The following is a 16,104-nucleotide window of genomic DNA, read 5'->3' as shown; positions in this document are numbered from 1 at the left end:
TGTGCCACCTCCTGAATGTGAGGAGAGACATATTTTTATTTTTCTCTCTAATCCTTTTGGCCATTACGTCACCAAATGAGTCAGGATCCTCTCAAAAAAACGATCCATGTTCCTGTGACTAACTGCTGCTTGCACTCAGGGAGGCTACAGCAAGGTTACGTAAACTGTCCCAGTTCTGGCACTACCCAACTGTTGAACTCTTGACCTTCCACTTCTCATGTTCTTTTAATCTATTTTTGGATGTGATTTCCCAGTTTGCTTGGTTTGTTGGTTTTTGGTTTTTTTCCTAATGGTAAAATAACCCAGAGATCTGTCAGCTGGAAGTGGACTGGTTCCATGTGTATTGTTAGCAAAGACGTGTGTTAATGGGCTTATTAGAGGGTTGGGAGGGTTCTTTGGTTGCCTGCACTCCTCCTCCTGGAGGCTGCAGTTACAAGTCAGAAGCACTGGGCTGTCCTTGTATGCCTGGGACAATTATTAGGAAAGTACCAAGTACATATCTTAGCAGGGAGTTTCCAGCTATCTGCTGACACTGGAGTGCTGGTAGGTGTTCCCACAATTTGGAGTAGGGGCCGAGCTTCTCACAGATTGTCTTACATACCTTCTTTCCCAAATCTGCCCCTTTCTACTCTTGCTCCTAGAGGCTGTGTTCTCTCTAGTGCCCTGTCTGTTTGTCCCTACCACACAACAACAGCCTTGATGCACTGTTTTACTGGCAGTAATCCTCTTTCTAATGAGATGCTGACTTGTAGACTGGATTCCAAGTAGAGCATTAATAAGATTTGCATTTGCTTTTAGCTTATTAATCAGAGCCTCTTCTGCTGGTGTTATCTCCAAGGAAAACACATCCAAGCCAGCAGTGTGCTCATCGTGCTCTTTACCCACACTGTGTCTGCTGGCATCTGCAAATGGATGTGATTCAGTGCAAACCTCTCACAAAGCAGCCTTCACCTTGCTATCATCACACTGGCATGCTGTTGTAGAGCTGCAGGTTCCAATGCAACTGCCCTCCTTTTCCATCATTCTCACCTCTTGTAGTATTTTGAACAGACTACTTTGTTGACAATGTCAAAGTGAACCTGTGCCCTCATCGGCTTGTTTTCTAACTGGGAGTTGTTATTGCTTGGCAATTGCAATTGCATCTGTCATTAGGGATGAATTCTGAATCCTTCAGCTGAAGAAAAACCAATAATCATGGCACTGTGCCATAGCTTCCTGTGTACAGATGACCGTGCTCATCATTTGGACATTCTCTAGCTGCACTGGAAAACAGATATAGAATGTAGTGAAGCCGGGCAGAAGGAGGAACAAAACAAATGTGGCTGCACTGCTCTCTGAGACGCACAGCCACATGCTGAACAGATGCATCAGCACTAAGCTGTCTTCACCCAAGTGCTGAACTAAAAATCTTCTAAGACTGTTTCTACCCAAAAAGAGTATCTGCTCAGTCTGGAACAATGACTATTTTGCTGAACTGTTCAAAGCTCCTTAATGCACCTAAATATGAGATTGTTCCTCAACAAGTCTCCAAAGGCTGGAGCAAATGCATGCAAGGGTGAGGAGGTAGTTTCCCATGTAAATGCAAGATTTTAGATGAACTAGACCCAGACTTGTTAATCCACTAGTAGAAGAAAGAAAACGCAGAAAGGTACCCATATGAATGCAAAACCCAATTGCACAGAGGTGAAATCTAGACAAACAAAATTAAAAGAGAAAAATTAATAATCTGAGGAATAATAAAGGTCTCCCTGCACAAAGACTTTGTATTCAGTACTTGCAAAAGGAGAAGTTATTGAGATTAAATGCACTGATAAAAGAAATAATACAAAATAACACTGTCAAGCAGGCAGGAAGTGAGACCAAGAGTCAGATTTTGCAGACACGTGGTATTAATGTGGTGCAAAGGCATGGAAACAGAAATGATGCTGTAAACCTCAGAAAACCTAATGATATACATACAAGGTAGCATCAAAAAACCTGTTCCAAAATAAAATCTCAGGATGCAAACTAAAAAAAAAAAACCCAAACCCTCAGGAAATAAAATGCAAAAGAAGCAGTAGGGTAGTAGGATATATGTGAAGTGATAACATTTTTCAGTCTTGTTGGAGAGGAAAAATTCAGTCAGCCAAAATACTGTAATGGTGGTAGGATGGTATAAAATTCAAGCTGCCAGTTTCACTCTGACTCCCTTGAATGTGAGGTCAACAGGGCTGTCATGGGTGTCACTGTGTGAATGTCTATACCAACTCAGGCAAGATGAGCATCCTCTGTTACACAGATCACAATGACTCCATGCATGAGCGTTTTGCTGCACCCTACTCTTGAACACTTTTCCTACCAGGAACAGCAATATGTTCTTTCTTTTCAGATACCCATGCTTCACTTCACTTCACTTCACTGTTTATTTTCATTTGAGAACTAATAAGTTGACTGGCAATCAAGCTCCCTTTTCCCAAAAGTGCCTTTTGGGCATCCCTGAAGCATGTATGTAAGTGTGCTTCCACTTTCCTGGTGCTGTGACTAGATGAGGAAGAGCTCAGCAAGCACCATAGCCAGGACAAGACAGCTGGAGTTCATGACTAAATACCTTCCTGAATGAGGATTACTTGCTTTGGAGAAGCAAGATGATTTCCAGTGCTTCATGGCCAATGGAGGAAATGTTAAAAGCACCCAGGTAAGTCAAATGGCTCCTCTGCAAGATTATGGATCTCATCTAGATAAAGTTGGTAATGGCATTTAGGCTCCTATCTGCAGAAACAGTGAGTAATCCCTGTCGACAACAGAAGTGGGATTAGCTGAATCTCCTGAGAGCAGCATGTGTCTAACAACCTTTTGTTGGCCACAACCTGGTTTGATAGAGTTAAGTAAGTGGAATAAAATTTGACTGTAACCATAGTAAAATGTGCTTTTCTGCCATGCCATTTGCATGGTTTGCTGACCTCCTTAGGATTATGTGCCAAAGAGGTAAAAGCAACAAAGCTGCATCTAAAGATAATTTCTAAATTGCTTTAATAGTAGTTTTTTAAACTAGCAGACATTATTTATACTATTTTCCTGCTGAATTCTGAAAAAAAGGAAAAAAACCATCACAGACATAGTTACCGCATATAACCATTACATACCACCAGAAAACAGATAATGATTTATCCTGTCCCAAAATAAGGCTGTATGACTCAAAAGGCAACAAGACTATGTGATGCTAGTGAGTTGTAGTTAGGAGCACCAATTCCTACAGCAGAAGGCAGCTGGTAGCTTTTTGACAGAGTTCATTACCACAGAACCAAAAGACACCCAAAGGAAGAAGAAATGTCTAGCAATCATGTTTGATGTGAGTCGTTTTGCCATTTAAGTTTGAGGGTGTAAAGCAACTGAAGTAGAAAATGACACTAAATCACTAGAGAGCATTTTAGAAGAGTTATTGCTTGTGACTCTCCATGATGCTGAAACTGCAATGCTACAACTTTGAGGTACATAACAAAAAGAGGAAATTAGATATACATAGCTGACTTAATTTTCTGGTCATGAAAGTACAGCAGATGAGCCAAGATATGAGATCTAGAAAAATGGGTAAGAGAAAGACACAGAAAGCAATCAAGCCAATTATTTACCATTGTCAAGGAACCATCTGAAAGGAAGCTGACAACAAACCGTATGAAACAAGTGCTCATGTCTATAATTTTGTGGAACTGGGCATATGCCAAAGGAGAACTCCCACCCACATGCACAGAGTACTTGAATTTTTGAGGCAGTCTGGGCACACAACATAGAGCATCATAGATAAAGGCATTTGGCTCACAGTATTCAGATCACAGACGCTTCCTCAGAGCACCTTCCGAAACTGAAGTGTGTGTCCAAAAACCTGGAGATGTCACTGTTTGGCAGACATGGCCAGGGATATCAAAGACCTGGTAAACAGTTGGGGTTCATGTGGGTGTGTGCCAAACCAACCCAAAGCTGATGAAATGTACATAGCATTCAGTTTGTCTGTGCTCTAAATAAGGGAGACTGTGGGAATGAACTTGAGTATTGGTAGCACATTGTCCACACAGTTTAATTGTCATTCCTAGCTTTTCTTGGATGATTCAAACTTTGGTTTTTTCAAGCAATTACCTTGTAGATTAGTAGGCATGATCTAGTGTGTTCCATTTGAAAATTGGGACTAGGAATCAGTCCCTGATCCTCCCTTATTCAATGGTGTAGACATAGATAGTTAAAGGTGTCTCAGAAAAAATTAAATCTTGATTGTGCCCTCCTGCCCACACCACAGATACTTTTCACTATTGAGATCCTGAAATTGCCTTGGCTGCCCATCCCTCCCTGTTGTGCACACACTATGGTCTGTCTTTCAGTCTGACAGGAAGCAGATGACTGTCAGACACTGCACTGACCACAGCAGGAATCATTTCAGCAGGCCTGGTACCCTCAGCCTCGTGCTTTCAGATAACAGCACTGACTTAGGCCACTCTGTTCAGATGATTTTCCTTGGAAGAGGAGTCCTACGTCAGCATCATGTTACGATGACAAAGCTTAAAAGTGCCACAGACCAAAAGCAAGCTGCTAAACAGAAAATATATGTCAAACCATCCCTGAATATAGTAACATTCCCTGCAGAGAGTGTTAACAGCAGCCTGGTGAAAATGCTTGCTATCAAGATGAATATATACCTTTGGTACTTTACCCCATCAAACAGAAGTGGTAGTAAGAGCAAGTAATAGGATGAAGGGGAAATACCTTTGGGCCAAAGCCTGCCACTGTGGGCAAACTGTGCTTCTCCAAGAACTTAACAATAAATTGATAAAGGCAGACAAGAAAGTATCAGCCCACAATTACTAAATACCCCACCACCAGAAGTGCAAGGCTGTTGGTCATCAGTGGGAGAATAGCCTGATACATATTTTGGTATTGAGCACCTAGAAAGTACATACCTGGCTCTTTACAATGCCTCACAAATCCAGGGTGTTTGCAGTCAAACAAGCAGATCACTCAAAATAGATTATCTCTAGAGATAATTAAGTGCTATCTTAACACGTAAACAAGGAGCACTATTCACACTCATTTTTGAGACAAATTTAAATGTTGCAAGACAAATCACCCAAGTGGGAGGCATTATACCAGGATTAGGTATGGGATTGTGTCTAGGGACCTCAAAAACTCAACATGTAGTCTTTGACACAGCTAGAGAGTTGCAGCAACTCTTGGCTTTGCTGGTACTGGCAGTTGCATAGAGTGGGAGTAGCTGGGGAAGGCTGGGGCACCTGGTGAGGGCTTCCTGGGACCCAGTTTGTTCCCTGCACTGCTGCCACATGAACCATTCCATGTGCCTTGGCCACCACACAGGGCAAAGGATTTCTGTCTTGTCTCTCTCTCTTCCTGTCTGTGCATGTACAGAACAAGAGGCACGATGTTTTGGAAGGACTTGAAGGCCAGCCAAAATGAAAGTGAGAGAAATCATTGGTGCAGCCAACAGGCTCCAGCTAGAGGAAAAGGGGACACTGAAGTACATGGTAGTCTTTCCATTAATTTCAGGGCAGGCTGGATCAAACCCATATAAGCCCAAGGCTAGAAATAGGAAATGTCATGCCAAATATTAGGAAACAAACTGTGGTGGTGAAAGCAATCAAGCAATTTGTGCACAGAGAGGGAACAGAGCCTTGTACTACTATGGATGGTGACATACTATTACAGCGCTCTAGAATCCTTTAGAATGAGTTTCCTCACTGTCTTATTTAGGATTTTTTGTTTTGTTTTTAATCCATTGTGCTCTGAAAGAAAAATATGAAGAGAGCCCTCTTCTTGCCTCTGTCCTTGGGAATAACAAGCGATTTCAGGCAAGGAAACCTCTGGCACTTCAAAGAGCAGAAGTAGAGCTAACATTCCTTAATGAATTATTTGGTGACGTAATATGACAGTGCCCAAGAGATTCATAGTTTGAAAAATATTTTGTTATTTAAATTTAGAGACAGGAGCACTTAAATCACAAGCCAGGAATCTCCCTTTACTTTTTGGGACCTGTTATGTTGTTCTTCTTTGAGGTGTGCAAAATTTACTTTGACATCTCTTGCTTTTGGAGTATTTAACGTTTAAGATGATTTTTTGAAAAAAACAATCTAATTTTCAGAGGTTTGTGCTTCACACTTCACAGAGACTTGGAGCCAGATGAGCCAGAGTCTCAGCTCTACAAAAACTCATTGTAATTACCTAGGGAATTTTGAGGGAATTCTTAGGTCAGCACAGTGAGAAAAACAGTGGACTTCACTATGAGCATGTCTCACAAATGTAAAGAAACAGTATCAGTTGGCTAAAACTAGTATTTTATATCACAACATGTATGGTATGTATTTTACTAACGATCTTCTCACGAATTGCTGTGGATGGTTTTCTCTGCAAAACCGGTATCATTAAATACTATCCGTGAAAAAATTAGAGCCGGGAAACCTCCGTAAACAATCCCAAACACCCAGGATATCAGCGATCTGTGGCTTCTCCCCCTTGTTCTGGTCTGGGCTATTGTTTTGAGCTGTTGCTGGCACAGTAGTTTTGTCCTGTCCCAAATCTTTTTTATGTGCAGACACTCAAGATCTAATCAGCATTAATGACCCTACAAAACTAAGGGCATTATCACTCAGCACTGTGCAGTGCAGCACACTGCAGAGCCCCACCAGTTAGCATCACATGAGCTCTTCTGGAATGGGAAGACATCATTGTGCTGCCTGTTTTCCCAACAAAATTGCTTATTTCATGCATGCTTTGGGAACCAAGACAATGATTTCTGCTAGGTGCTTTGTATGCCTCACGTCATACAATTCTGAGCAAGACTTTTGGAGAGTTCAGGAATTTTAACTGTGTGGTCTTCTACCTGTAAAAGCAAGTAGAGCTGCTGAACAAGATCCTCTTGAGAAACATAGACAGACAGTAAGACTGGAGGGCTGACCTAGGTAAAAGTAAAAGGGGAAGAAGCAGAGAAGAGGTGCCTACCATTCCTCCACCAGCTCTCTCATGTCTCCAGAGCCAGTCAGTATTCCACTGGTAGCCCTCACTCCAGCATGCTCACTGGGCTTAGTCCATGCTTACACTGCTGAAACAGAGGAGCCTCTGTAGAACCACAAACCTCTCTAGCCTTACAGTCACACCAACCTGCACATCAAAGAGCAAAATTGTCTTGGAACTGCAGTCAACAAATGTGGTGGCTGGCATTAGATTGCATATTTAACGTTGCATTTTCCAGTTTAAGGGTCAGCTATTGACAGTGATATGATCTGTGCTAGGACAATTGCAGAACAATGTCAAATTTGCAAGGAAGGAAGTAAAAGTGTTGTAGTATGGATTTTCTTTTTAATTAATAACTTCATGAAGTTACAAATTAAATGCTGGAAACTGTTTTCAAGAGTGTTTGATCAGTCAAAAGCCAGGTGAGATGCTCAAAAATATCTGATAAGTACCACTTGAGGTTGTATCATATCTAGAAACTACAACATTAAATTTTGTATCAGAACATTCACATAAGAGCAAAGGGATTGGAGAAAGTAGCTGTAAGGAACTTGACCAATTAATGACCTAGAACAGTAATATGAGGCTTAGGTACGAATACAGAGGACCCCAGGAAACAGGACAGATAGAAAATAAAAGAAGTAAGGGACCAAGAAGTCCCTTGACTTACAGAGATCTCTTCTCATTACCTGATCATCCTTTGTTCAGTGTTAAAATACATATGAGTGAGCTATCCTGGCCACATGAACTGTACTTCAGGGGCCAAATAAAAAAAACTAAACAAAACCAAACCCCAAGAGTGAGCATATGTGGATTTTGCTATCCACACTTCCACTCAAGTGGGACTGCTGCTAGAGAAAAGGATGTCAGTGTTAGCATCCTCACTGGTGGCCAAGAAAGAGAAATGTGGCTCTCTGGTGAGCCCTCAGTCCAATGCAGTCCATTCTGGCAGCCCCAGGGTCCTCTATTGGAATGACTTTCTCCTGGGAAAAAAATTTCCTATTTGTGCTTATTCTGGAAATGTTTTTTAACGTATTTCCTTTTAATATGTGCTTACAAATTGAATATATACTCATGTTTACATAACTGTGACTAATTGTACTTGTTTATAACAATCTGTGATTTTTGTTCTTATTCAGCATGGGCTTTTCATACAGAGTTTAGGAATATCGAAATCTAGTAATTCCTTTATTCTTCACCAAGGGTATTCTTCTTGATCAAAAGTATTCATATATCCATCGTAAGAGCATTCAAAGACATTCAAGTTCCATAAATTAATCCACACAATACAAACACACAAAATTCATTTTTTTTCCATTCATCTTCACCAACTGCTGTCATTTAGCTCCAAAGTAATTATCTTTCTCTCACTTTCTCCAACTGTCCCACCCCCTTTTTTTTTGTTATGCAAACTTGGCAGATTTAGGCTGTGTATTAGATATGTTTGAGGATTATGCTTTTGCTTTGTACTGAATAGAAAAAGTGTAATTTTCTGTTTCAAGGGAAAAAATCTAAGAAATTAACACTTGTTGGAAACTCCATCATCTTCAGCTTTCCAGCTGAAAAAAAAATACTACTAAGTTGCATATTGTTTATGGGACTTAAGTGGTCTATAAATCCTGATCAAAAGTTTCCTAATTTAAAGTTATTTAAAGAAGTACAGACCATTCCAGTTAGTCAGATGTAAGCTTAAAGCTTACACTTGTATTAGGGTAGATGGAGGGGTTCTCTGAGGTTTTTTGCTTCTGAATGGATTTTGGTATTTGTCACAGGTCTGAGCATTTTGGAAAGGAAAGGAATTAATTGCTGTTACAAGTCCACTTCCCATAGCTTGAAAATCTTGACTGTCAAAACAACCTGTATGTTATTTTAAGCAGTCTTTTTCTTCTTTGTCTCTAATGTACTCATAACCTCCCAAATGCCATTTTTTCATCTACTTAGCCACTTTTCAGATAATATCCTGAAACTAGCAACATTTGTCTTGGAAATGCTTTATTGTTTTAAGTATTTTGACTTTGCTGTATGCATTTGGAAAGTACATCAGCTTCATAAACAAGAAACAAAATAGATTTTCTCTTTTTATCAAATGTCATTATGTAGTGAGAAGAACTGTGAGGTGCTTTTATTGAAGTTGTTTTCTTCTCAGTTATTGCTAAAGGCTTTCAAAAAAGGTGCAATCTAAATGGTAATTTATGTGAGCACTTTCAGGACTGATCATGATATCACAGTGGGACTATTCTGATGTGCAATTATTGGGGGGTTTTGCCACTTTTAGTGGAGTTGCTCCCAGTTTATACTAGCACAGACAAGAATATTCACAGAAATAAAGGCTGTGAAGCTCTTGGAAATATGTCATCTTGTGTCTTTGCTGTTTTAGACCTCAATTTCCCCATCATTTGAATTCTGTATTGAATCCCAACAGTTCATTAAATACAGTGTCAGTGAAGTCAGAATTTGGAAGATCTGTTAATGAGTTGCTATTGGGGAAGGCGCCTTAATATGATGGATGTGGTTTTGGATTTTCCTGAAGTAACTGTGAAGAAGATTTAGGAGGCTTATATAAGAGTACTGGATGATTTAAGGAGAAGGGAAAGTTAACTGGAATTCTGAAAGGTGGTCCTGGTGGCTTTGTGAAACACATACTCTTCTTGTTTCTTTCTTGGGAAGAGGGACAGCCCAGCAACCTCCTCCCCCACCTGGATATCTGTAATCCTTGTATGTATGAAACATGGTAAACTGAGACTCCATGGCATGGACTGTGAGCAGATCTCTAACATTTTCATCATAAACATTTATGGCCAGCTTAATTCTCACTTCCTTTCTGCACATGGCCATTAAATGTCAGTTCAGTTTCCTGGAACTGGAAGTTTTGTGTTTCCCCCCCCTCCTCACCTTTGTTTTTCTTAAAAAAAAAACCCCCAAAATTATGTTTAACTTTGAATCTCTTCCAAAAGGATTCTGAACTTTGTAGCACAAATCTTTGCTTGGCCAGGCAATATGTGCACTTCCTCTCATGAGGCCCACCACTGGGATGGATAGAAGAAACTCGATGAAATATCTGAAATGACTAAATTACCCACCCAGCTTATCCCCCTTAAGTGACCTTTCTGAAGTCAACAGGCTTTTTAATGCTGCCTACAAAGTGATGTTTTATATGAACTTTATGTAAAACAAAAACAGATCAGAGGACTCTTTGAACACTAAAGCACACCTCTAGCTCCCCAAAACTTGGTGATGTCCAAGGTCTTTTTATCTTCTGTCTTTTCTTGAGACTTTAAAAAAAATATTAAATATTAATCTTCTCTGTCTATCAGGCACATTATCACCAAGTATTAAAAAAAGTAGCTCTGGTAGACTGCCTTGAGGAATAAACTTGTTCACAGTCCTTGCCCAAAGCAGGACCAGCTATTCCAGGGTGATTCCTACTCACATCTGTCACATTTGCTTTTAGAAACCAAGAGTGATGGATATTCCACAACCTCCCTAGGCAATCTTTTCCACTGTTTACTGTCCTTATCACTAGAGGAACCTGTCTCTCGCACCAACCTTTAGTCTCTCTTGGCACAATCAAAATACATTACACTTGTCCTATTTCCAAAGAACATATGAATAATTTCTTTTCTCCCTTTTTGCATCTGTTTTGTCCTTAAAGGCTTTTAATGCCTCTCCTTAGGTTTTTTTTTTCTGCTAGACCAATCAACTTCAACCCTTCCAATAGCAGGTCATTTTTCCTACACCCTCATTTTTTTAGTTATGTCTTTTTTGAAGGATGGTGCCCCAAACTGGTTGATACTCTTCATCAGAGACATTAGAAGCAAGCACCAAATAGAACATGAAGATTATTTTACATGTTTTAATAAAAGTTCTTCTGCATGGCTTACTGGAGTCCATTAGATCCCATGTAACCTTTTTCAGTCTTGCAAACCCAAGTTTCCACCAAGCTGAGTTACAAGTCACTTCCTTCAAAGGGCTGCTCAAGCTTACAGTGACCATGAACAGAGGAGCTATTTGAAGATGTAATAAGAAGAGCCTGGAAAGCAAACCAAAAGAGGGAGGACTCACTGCAGGATGCACTGTGTGGACAGTCCTTTTGTGTTTTAAATCTGCTTGGAATTTGAATGGACTATAAATGAGTTAAGAGATTTTTATCTTGTAGGGAAAAAACCCAAAAACCCCCACAAACAAACAAACCAACAACTCCTCCCCAAAACCCACAAACTAACAACAACAACAAAATACAAAAACCCCAAAACCCCCAAACAAACAAAAACCCAAAGCAAACCAAGCCAACAAACAAAGCCCCTAAACCCCCCAAAACCAAGAAACCAAATAAAAAAATCCCCAACCAAAACCCCTAGACTGATAGCATATTTAAGCTCTCTGGCTGACAGATGCTGAAGGGATTTAAGAAATTATCCAAAATGAAAACAACTGGTGTCATCCAAATATGAAACAGCCAAAGTGTGTGGGGACTGTCAGAGGGTGTAACACAAGTGCTCTGGTTTTAGTGAGCCAAACACAGCAGTGAAAGAAAACCTGTGATGAGGAGTGATGAACTTATTCTGGGGCGATTAATAAAAACATCATAATTCTTCACTTACATACATTAAAGAAGTGAGCCAAATATTTAGACACTTACTGTGGATGAGATAGTTTGTCCAGAGGATATCCAGGCACTACCATTTGATCTGGAAAAATGCCCAAATAAGAACGTTAATTTTTCAGATGTTTTAAATTAAGAACTCTGCCTGGAAGTTAACTTTTCACTTAACAAAGAAACCTCATTTTAATCCAAGGTTTGTCTCTTGCAAGCATAGCAATCACCAGTCATGCCTCCCTTAGTGTAGCGCTGACTTTATGAGTTACATGTGGTTTGTAAATGAATGGATAAATAGGTATCAAACACTCTGTGCAAATTTACCACAAAGACATCTGGATTTGAGAACCTCCCAGCAGGTAAGTTGCTAATGATCTCAAATGTTCCCTTCAAAGAGAATGACTTGGTTATGTCTCTGTATTCTTTAAAGATCTACAGGAAATTCAAGTGGGGAAATGGCATAGATTTATTTTTAGTCATGGATACAACTTCCTTCAAAATAATACGCGTGTCAGTCTTGTGAAGCAAGCTGCTTCTTGGTGTTGTGCATTCTCAAAATGCTCGTGCCTTCCTGCTTTGCAGAATTAGTAGTATTTCTATTGAAATGGCAATATTTCAGCATGGTAGTCACAAACATCTTTGTTTTATGGATTCTCTTGGCAGGGATATGTGTCCCTAAGGGAAGCATAGTTTGGGTAGCTTTGCATCAAGGATTATCTTTCATCAGCCTTGAGACTGAGGAGGGATGAGGTGTGGAAGAGAGACAATGATGCCTTGGCAATTCCTAACCAGTGGTTTGACTGACTGGTGCAGCTCAGCAGATCCTGCTTGGTTGCTCTTCAGGACCAGCCACCACCAGTCTGACTTTCAGCCTTAATGCACTGGTTCAGTTTCTCACCTCTGCCCTAGCTGGGCTGGCTGCATGGAGAAATCCCAGCACTGATCAAGCCAGGGTTTTCCTGCTCCAGGAGAAATTAAGGGTGATGACATAAAAGCCTTAGGGATTTGTTTAGCCATGGATGTTCCAGGTCAGATCCTGGGAGTCCCTAAATCACTCCACAACTTTTGCTGAGGACTGGAGCAACAGTTTACAGTGTTGATGGATATGAGGTCTGGTATAGAACCCTGTGACCCCAGGGCTTCTCTGCGTTCAAATGCCCAAGGTTTTGCTTAGTCTAAATAAATACGTTGCTAAATGTTGCTAAATACATCACTGGAGTACTCAGGGAGCACAATCTCTTTAGGCTGTAGAGTATCTTTTAACTCATTTTTAAACCCACAGGATGGGTCTTTGCCTTTAAGCCCAGTCCACACAAATGTGTACACAAAGCCCATTTTTTCACGGAAGGCAAGGCCCCAGGATAGAGGATGTTGACATTGGAAAGATTTCCTAGTCAAACTGTTTTCCTCCCCTGATTGCTCTCTGGGGTCCTGGGCATGATGTACATTCTGTGGTAGAGGCAGGGAAAGAAAAAAAAAAAGGCTTTGAAAGGGTTTGTGCTGTGAGTTGCCAAGTTTTGTGTGGTAACTGGCTGCAGAAACCAAGCTTCTTTTAGAAACCCTTCCTCAGGGAGATCCCTTCTTCCTCAGGGGAATCATCCCAGGTTCTTGCTGTAGCTGGATTGCACACACACAAAAAGCAGAACTACTCAATGCTACTGGTCCCTCCCCTGCTTTTTTCCACCAGCTTGTGCACAGTGCCTGTGACCTTCTTGTGGCCTTCAGGTGGGCTTTGATTGTCTTTCCACATCAACTGTATGGGCTGCAAGGCAATTCAGCCTTATGTGAATCCCATGGTGCCCTTAAACAGAAAAGACCACTGTAGTTGGGGCTCCATAAAAACTCAGCATAAATCTGATGAGGTTCTTTAGCTGATGATGATGAGGGATGTATCTGAGGATCTCTCCCAGGGTTAGTACCAAACAGCATAAAATCCAAGTTTTCCTCTCCCCTCTCTGTATGGTTATGTGGACACTTGAGACCAAAGAGGCCTCCTGAGAGGAGAGGAAGGTGAAAATGTCTTGGGAAATATATGACTTGTTACTCTGGCAGCCAGTGTTGAGATGCAGGCTCCTCTATTTGCAGTTCCCTTTGTTTGGCCTGAAGTGGCTGTGTACAGCAGATGTCCCCAAGCAGGTCTACTCTCCTTCCCGCTGACGGAAACAGTTAGGAGGCAAACAACATTAGTTTGGCTACAGGGATTTTGATCTGAGAAGTTAAAAAAAGCCTGGTATGACAAGGGATATTTTTCTGGCACCAGGCAGTTTGGCAGTGACACATCTGGACACGTTACCCCTGTGCCCAGAGTCTGTTTGCTGACTGCCAGCCGATAGCAAAAGGCTGGGGAAGATTTACTCACTGGTCAGACTTTTCCTTCTCTTGCCTGCACCAAGTGAGGCAAACAAAGAACATATGGCCAAATACAGGTGCGTCTGACCTCATGGAAATCCCGGTTTGGATTGATTGGTGAACTAGCCTGGGGATGGAAAGTTACTGCAGTTGTTGCTTAGGCAGAAAAGTAAAGGAATAACAGCATAGTACAACATACAGTGAGACAGCAACATGAGCTCTGTGCTAAGCCATGTGAAGATCCCTTGGCAGCACTTGGGCACTACAAAAAGCAAGGGAGGGGATTCTCTCACCAAGGAGTCAGGAATGAGTTGGCATAACAGCTCTGCACTAACCCTACCCAGCCAAAGGATGTGGCTTAAAGCAGGCAGCAAATGTAAAACAGGAAAGTAGCTAAAAAGATAAGGTTGTTTCCACACCTATTTTTACATATGCCCAGATCCTCCCAGGTCTGAGGCTGGAGCTGACTGAGGGCAGTAAGAAGCCCTTGTGACCTCAGTGGAGTCACATCTCTTTCCAGCATTGCTCATCTTGCTATTCCACTCTGTCACACACAGGGATGACTTCCACTGCCTTTTACTCCCTCTCTATGTTTGCATACACTGACACAGGCTTGGTGTTGCTAAAAAATGGGCAGTGTATTCCTCATGCAGCTGTACCTTAGATCATGGTTACCCATGAGGTAAGAGATGAGCTAGAAGGAGACCATCCATGATGGAACTGACAGGAGCTGCTAAACTTCTTGCAGGGCTGTGTACATCTTTTTGTATTCATAGCCTCTTGTGAAAGTCTGGAGTAAACCTTTTAGCCTTCCACCTCTCCTACCTGAGCCATATTTTCTTCCTCTCTCTTCTCCATGGGACTCTACTTAGAACTGCATAATTCTAGACAAGCTTCCCCCTAAACAAATGCTTTTTTTTGCTGCAAGCTTGTGGAAAGGAAAACAGGAATTTTAGATCACATGGTAGGAAGAGTCACTGGGAAAGGTCCAATAGTCCATGTTCAGGAATGTGAATATCTCCCTACTATTATAATGAAGGACTGTCACTCTTCTCTGAGAAGGACAAGAAATTCTTAAAATTAATATAGAATAATATACTTCTAAAATGATTTCCTGCTATAACTCCATACATCTTTGTGCAAGCTTTGAAGAAGTGTCTAGAAGGCAGGGTTGACCTCTAGTTGCTCTTTGGCTTTACTTGTAAACAAGGAAAACAAGGCAACATTGACAGATGCTGGGGCTGACTGGTGGGGGTGGGTAAATTTCCCCGCTTCCCAAATGTGAGTGACGCCATCCAAAGCACACTGGGGAAGTACTCCTTGGCACCCATGCTCCCCTGGGAGAGTGCTGAGTGCCCCTAGCCCTAGCCTGGGCCATGTGGATTCAGGGGTGGGCACATCTGTGCCAGAGCAGTGTTTTGTTTCTCAACACAGGTGGGTGTGACAGCCCAGTTCACCCCCTGCTGCCTGGGCTAGGAGCTGCTGAGGATGAGGAGCCCACAGAACATGCATGATGTCTCTGCCCAGGGGTGATGGAGCCAAGATGGCCCTTGACTGCATCAAGATCACTGATAACTCTGGATTTATCCATCCAGTTTGGAGTGGATAAATTAAACATTTGGAGATGGGGGGGCAGGAGGCTCATCAGTGCCAGTCCATGGCTCATCAGTGCCATCTCCACGGCAAAGCAGGTATGAGGGACATAGGGGCTACTCTTCTCTTTGAATGCTTTAGTATGCTGTTTTCTTGGGATTATTTCAACATAGCTAAATTCCTCTCTACATATTTGGAATCAGCAGTGCTGCTCAGAAATGGTTTTTTTGGTCAGTTTTCCATTGAAGTTGAATGTTTGCACTCCCAAAATATCACCTCAGGGTGGGTTTTAGTCCCTGTGAATGGATGGGGATGTTTACTGCTCCCAGCAGGATCTCTGCAGCACATCAACTAAAAGAAAGAAAACAAGTCCCCACACTGCCATCAAAATCAGCTGTGACAATAAACATCACTGTCCTGAGGGGTGAGAGGAGAGGGTGGTAGGTTAGAAGGCACAGGAAGCTGACAGCTTGGGTCAGCTTTTCAAATCATCCTGGCCAAGGCTGATTCTGGATGAACTTCAAGGGGCCTGCTCCAGATAAAAAGAGGAAATTATCAGTTATCCTGAAGCTTTTTCC

The 16,104-nt window shown here is 41.6% G+C and overlaps 1 protein-coding gene across 1 annotated transcript in view; it reads left to right on the top strand.

Moving 5' to 3' along the window:
• Positions 1 to 16,104, top strand: part of CCN6 (cellular communication network factor 6) — a gene marked incomplete at both ends in the record, with an annotated part of 67,207 nt that overhangs the window by 2,313 nt on the left and 48,790 nt on the right.

The sequence above is a fragment of the Zosterops lateralis genome (genome assembly GCF_965231275.1).
Source record: "Zosterops lateralis genome assembly, chromosome: 3".
NCBI classification, from domain to species: Eukaryota; Metazoa; Chordata; class Aves; order Passeriformes; family Zosteropidae; genus Zosterops; species Zosterops lateralis.
This window is presented reverse-complemented; position numbering and strand designations above follow the sequence as displayed.